Genomic DNA, 6353 nt, shown 5'->3' on the forward strand with positions numbered 1-6353 from the left:
GGTTGACTCAATACCAAACTCAAACTCACGGACATCAAGAAATAACGACCCTCGAGGACAGGGTAGAACTGCTCCGGTGGGTTTCAGTGAACTTTCTATGGGAGTAGAAAACCTCATCTTTCTCCTGCAGAGCAATTGGTTTCAATCTGCTGACCGTGTGGCTAGCAGCCCAATGTAGAACCATTATGTCAATAGTAGGTTAACACTTTTTTCCCCAAAACCACTTTAATGGGAGTTAATACAGATATCCTATCATTCCATAGTTCAATCACATCAAGCGGTATTGCACAGTTGCTACCACAATCAGTTTCAAAACCTTCTTTCCCTTCCTGAACTCCTTGACATCAGTTCCCATTTACTCCCCTGCCCCCCCACCACCACTGTACACTCACCCCACCCTCCAGAAACCTCGATTCAACAGCTGGCCCTAATGCAGCAGATATTTCATTTTGTTTCTGAATAATAAATTATTAAAATAAATCTCCTTTAATATCATATCAGGGACATCATGATGTTAAATGTCCCCCAAAATGATGAAAATGCCGATTAATATATAACTATGATTTCTCTGGTGTCTTGACCTTTGAAATTGTATACCTTCAGAATGCCAGCTATTTGAGAATTTCTACATCTGTTCTAATTATTCTACTCTTTGCTGTCTATTTTCATAAATGAAATCCAAACTAAACTCATTGTTAGTAAGTGGCTTCACCCATAGTAATTCTGCAGAACAGCGTGCAATGGCTTCATAAGGGTTCCAATTTGTACATTTTTATAGAAGCAGACTGCCACATCTTGGTGGATTTAACTACTGAACTGTCAGGCGCCAAATGCTTAAGTCCTGAGTGCACTACCATGACTCCTTTGATGAGTGAATGTGCAGGGAAATAGGTTAGCAGAAGAACCAGACAAAAAAATTACATTAAAAATAACACTTACATAGTTCCCCTTTGTAAAGCTTATAAAACAACCCTCAGAGCCATGAGAATATGCTATCAGTCAATCTTTCTTTAGCGTGGGGTTTTCTGCTCAGGGCTCTACTGATAACTAAACTATCCATCAATAACATCTATTTATACTTATCTTCTCAGTAGTTACACATGTGTTGATTTCTCAAGCAATATATGCAGAGGAGTTTTTAAATTTCTCAAAAGACAGCAAAGCTGACTTTTGACTGGGTAAAGCTAATTCACACTAAAATTTCATCCCAATATTATTATTAAGATTGCATTCATTTTTGTGGGGAAAAATCAATGTGCCCTGAGCAAAATGTAAATGTACACTGCAGTGTACCTAGACTGGACAACCTACTATTTATGTCTAAGCAGGTATATTTGAGTCAGTAGAAAGATGTATTAGATATTGTCTTTGAGTTCACTGAAGAAGAGATCACTTTGCTATGACAACGACTGCTAAGATTCTTTGATGTCTTGAAACTATTCTCAGTATAGATGAGCCTGGTGCCACCTTATTCACCATTCACAGGCTGGCACTTTTACCATGGGAACTCACTCATGTGACTTGTTTCCAGGGTAACCCATTAATTACAGATCCCAGAGTCAGCTGCAAAGGAAATTTTTAAAAAAATAAATAAATAAAAGACCTTCATCCTAGTTCTTGGCAGAGTTATCCAGGGCATCTTTGAAGCCTTTTTGGTTTGGTTTCAAAACCAGTTCTGCCATTAGGGATATAGTGAGATCGTGTTTTATCCTGCAGATTGGCAATTAGAAGCAAGCTGTCTTCTCCTAAGCAAGAATCCAAAACCAGACATGTGGAAGACAGAAAGCATCTTCATAAGTCATTTGCCTTATAAGGGTCTCTTCATGATCAAGCTACCCTGTCCTGCTGTTATTTTTTTTTAATCTCTTTTGATGAACTACAACTGCTTTAATGAAAGCAGAAGCATAAAAATTCTGACTTTCTAATTAATAACTAATATGAACATAAAATGTGACATGAATATTCAGATAAGCCTGAGATCCACATATATAATTACCCTGAGCTTGCATTTGAGCAAACAAATACACATATTTTTCTATATGACTGTCTACTTTGGCAGAAACCGGATGCTGACCCTTATATGACCCTAAGTGACCGTGTGTCTGCAGCACAACAGGAATTTACCATCAATTGAGCACCCATGTGCACCATATACATTATCATATTGAATTCTCATGTCAGTTTTCATGACTTTCATTCCCATTTTCCAGATAAGGAATCTGAGGCTTGAAGGTATTAATTTTCTCAGAATCAGAAGTACTAGCTAAATTGAGTCCACTACAATCATCATTTTAAAATATGGAATTCACAGATAGAGTATTATGTCCTCAATTTTTTTGAATAAAAATAAGTCTTTTAGAGGTAATTTTTATACTAGTATTACTTTTGAAACACAAATGCGTAGAACAAAGGATAATATAGTCATATTAATGCACAAAGCTTCTAGTTTAGTAATGGTTTCACTCATTAAAAAAAAGAAGGGAAGGAAATAAATGCAGTCATTTGCCACAAAAAGACCACTGTACTTTTTGCATCAATTGAATTTCTATGCACGTAGTTCAAGGACAACATACAACCTGATAAAGAGACCCTTCTTGATTTGTACTTCATTTCCTGTAGAACAAAAGATTACAGTACGCCTTTTGCTTCAGATAAAATTGGTAAGATGAGGTAGTGTTATACTGACCTCCACCTGATGCAAACACTTGCTTCCAACTTAGACAGATTTTGAATTTGTCACCAACTCTGCAAAGCCTGGCTAAGACAGTCATTGTGTCACACTGGGCTCCTGTTTGGAGCCTGTGTTGACACTAAGCATAAATAATTGTGAAAGCCGTTCTTTTGCATATGCATTTGAGCTGGTCTTAGTGTCCTTGGTTCATTTAAACGTCCACAAACTGAGAATGTATTGAAAGCAAGCAATGAGCAGGCCTTAGCTTTCTGTCCTTTACAGGGTGCTTTCCAAATTTGAATTGTATTTTCTTTAATTCTATATAAATGAGTATAAACAATTATCATAGAATAACTTAATTAGATTTTGTTCTTGCCCCATTATTGACCTGAGCCAAATCTCTGACTAATGCTAATGACATTATACCAAGAGCAGTAGTAAAAGCAGTCTTGGAGCACGACTCCTCTTCTCTGTATATGAGAGGCTATTCCTTTCCTAGTGCTGCAAACATTGCGCTGAGTCCTACTGTGCACACCCAGCATTCTAATGTGTGCCTCATACAAGGAAGGCTCTTAGTAAGTCAGCTGCCAATTACCATTTCTTTTTCCTTGAATTAAAGCACAGGTTTTAAAACCTGTTAAATCTGAACTCAAGTCCTACCTCTGCCACTTGCTTCCTAAGTGAACTTGGGCACACTTTTGTTTTTGCTTTTAACTTATCAGAGCTTAGGTTTATTTTATGAAAACGGGAGTAATAAAATGACTCAGAATGTCCATGAGGATTTACGGTGAGAAAGTAAATAAAACACCAAGAACAGTGTTTGCTCATTCCTACAGGCCTGGTACTTCACCTATGCCCTCTCACTCCATTTTTTCCCCAAAATACCCCCCTACTTACCTTGTTCTCCAAATAATAAGTGTTTTCCTACTCTCTGCCTTGACACATGCCATTAGCACTGCCTGGAATGGTCTTTCCTCCCTTCTACTCATCGCACGCCTCCTGTGATACTCTGAGGACTCTGAGTGTCACCTCCTTTGTGATGTCCTCCTCTACTTTCTCCCCAGGAGTGCAGTCTTTACGTGGAATTGGTGCCGATATCTGTGAATACTTTTCCTATGCCACTTACAATATTATACTTTAGTGGCATATTTATATCTGTGAATTCCCTTTTAACCTGGACCCCTAAAGGCAAAGTTAGGGTGTAAAGCACTTTGTGTCCTTAGTCCAGTGTTCAACATTTGAATGAGCCCAGTGCTCAAGAAACTCAGGGGCACTATGTTCCACTTGTATTTGATGTGGATTTCCTATCCCCAGTTATCTTAAATTCTAGTCTCTTGCCCTGAAGCTTGCACTTAGTAGGTACTTGAAAAACATGTATCCAATTAAATACAGTGTGAACAGTGAGAACTGGTGTTGTCGGAGACAGAAAATTGATGTGGAAGAGAATGAAGTAGACTTGAAAAGAGAAGAGACCATGAGAACGCTACTTCATTTGTCACCGCCATTTTAATTTCTAATTTGGAAACTTGACAAGTAAAAGTGCGTCGTGTCCTGCAGAAGGTCTCTTTTTTTTCCCTTTTAATATTCTAAAGATCATGCTCTCTAAGGTGAGACTGCACTTGGGAAATGTGGTCCTCTTTTAAAATTTTAAGATGGACACCATTAAGAAGGCTTGGTCATATAGTATTAATAAGGTATGGACAGTTTGCCTGAGAGATAAACATCAACCTTGTTCCTTACAACAATAAGAGAAGTGTAGAGTTGAAATTATCCCGTATCCTTGAGGGAGAACTATATCATTAAATTCTTTCCCGTGTCAAAAGTCTCTCCTAGTCTGCTGACCCGGGCAGGTGCTCGGGTTGATTGACTTCCTCTCTATCATTGGAAGTAGGGAAGACAGCAGTGAGTGATGAGTTTTCCAATATCCATCTTTTTTATTTAAAGAAGTTAGAAAGATACCTTAAGATAGATGCTGAAGTAGGTATCATCTGTCTTTTGGGTCTGATACAAAGTTGATAGTTTCTTAAGAATCTGAAGCCCAGGGACTTGAAAAGAAGATTAAGTGTTCTCACAGACTAGATTAAAAAAAAACTTTTGCTGACTCAGACCAATTCTGGCATTTTGCGATCTCCTTAAGTGTATACAGGAATGTTGTTAAGTGCCCTTGTGTCTGCTCTGACTCATAATGACCGTATGTATAACAGAACAAAGTAGAGCCTCAACCTGCACCACCTTTATCATTATTGTTATGTTTGAGCCCCTGGTGGCAGCCATTGTGTCAATCCATGTCACAGGTCTTCCTTTCTTCACTGACCCTTTACTTTACCAATGAGCCCTCATGGTGCTATTGGGTAAGCATTTAACTGCTAATCAAAAGGTCTGCAATTCAAACCCATCTACTGCCCTAAGGGGAAAAGCTGAGGCTGTCTGCCCCATAAAAAATACAGCCTTGGAAACCCTACAGTGGCTCACTAGGAGTTGAAATCTACTTCATAAGTGTGGATTTGGGGGGGTTCGACTTTGCCAAGCATGATGTCCTTTTCCAAGGACTGCTCCCTCCTGATAATATGATGGAGATATGTGTTAGTTTGTGCCTACACTATAAGTTTTATGTACATATGTTAGTGTACATATGTGCTGACACATATTGCTACTATCTGACCATCAGTAGTATATTTGCAAGTTGGTTTATGAGATGGTTCTAGTAATGTGCATTTTTCTTCTTGAAATTGTTACACATACACATCCTAAAACATTTTGTCTCTAGTCTCTCTGATTCATTCTTGCCAGATAAAACTTTGTACATCACAGGCCCATAATCTCGATTTTGTTATTTGGTACCACACGTTCTCTGACTGGTGGTGACTCACAGCACTCTAAGTACAAAACCTTACTCAGCCCTACTCTATGTACATAATCATAGTTATATTTGATCCCATTTTTGTAGACACTGCTTCTTTTTAGGGCCCTCCAGCCAAGAGGTGCCATCTTTCAGAAAGAGCTATGTTGAATAAGATTCATTTGTGATACATAGGATTTGCACTGTCTAGTTATCAGAAATAAATAACCACACCTTCCTTCCTAGTCCGCCTTAATATGGAAGCTCCAGTGACACCTGAGTGATATTACTGATAGGAGATATTTTCAGAATTACATACAAATCACCAGATTAAGATAAACTGGCAAATGAGTGGTAGTAAAAATTTTATACCTCTGCTCAAAAGCTTTTAACCCACATAAATTCTATAGAAATTAGTCCAAAATTAAAGGCCTTTTACAAATACTTCAAACCCAGTTTTACCATTTTCCCCCTCAATTTTCCAACATATAACCTACACTTAAGAGAAATCTACCTATTCACTATGTACTTGTACTTTGGAAACCAATTTCCATAATATTCTTCATTGCCAATTTTTGCGTCTGTTCATTGACTCTTGCTTTAGTTTGCTAGCACTGCCGCAACAATAATACCACAAGTAGGTGCCTTACTAAAAAGAAATGTTTTCTCTTATACTTTTGGAGGCTGGTTCTAGAAGGTTTTCCCTGTGTGATATGAGAAAAATCTTTGTCTCTTTCCACCCTGCTCTTGATATCTAGGGAACTTCCACGTGGCATCTATCTTGCATTCATTTATATTTCTTTCTCTCAGTACCTAATCTGTTCTTTTTACCTCTCAAAAATC

Source organism: Echinops telfairi, unplaced genomic scaffold (assembly GCF_000313985.2).
Source record: "Echinops telfairi isolate 266 unplaced genomic scaffold, ASM31398v2 ScPeMD7_18;HRSCAF=68, whole genome shotgun sequence".
Classification (NCBI taxonomy): Eukaryota; Metazoa; Chordata; class Mammalia; order Afrosoricida; family Tenrecidae; genus Echinops; species Echinops telfairi.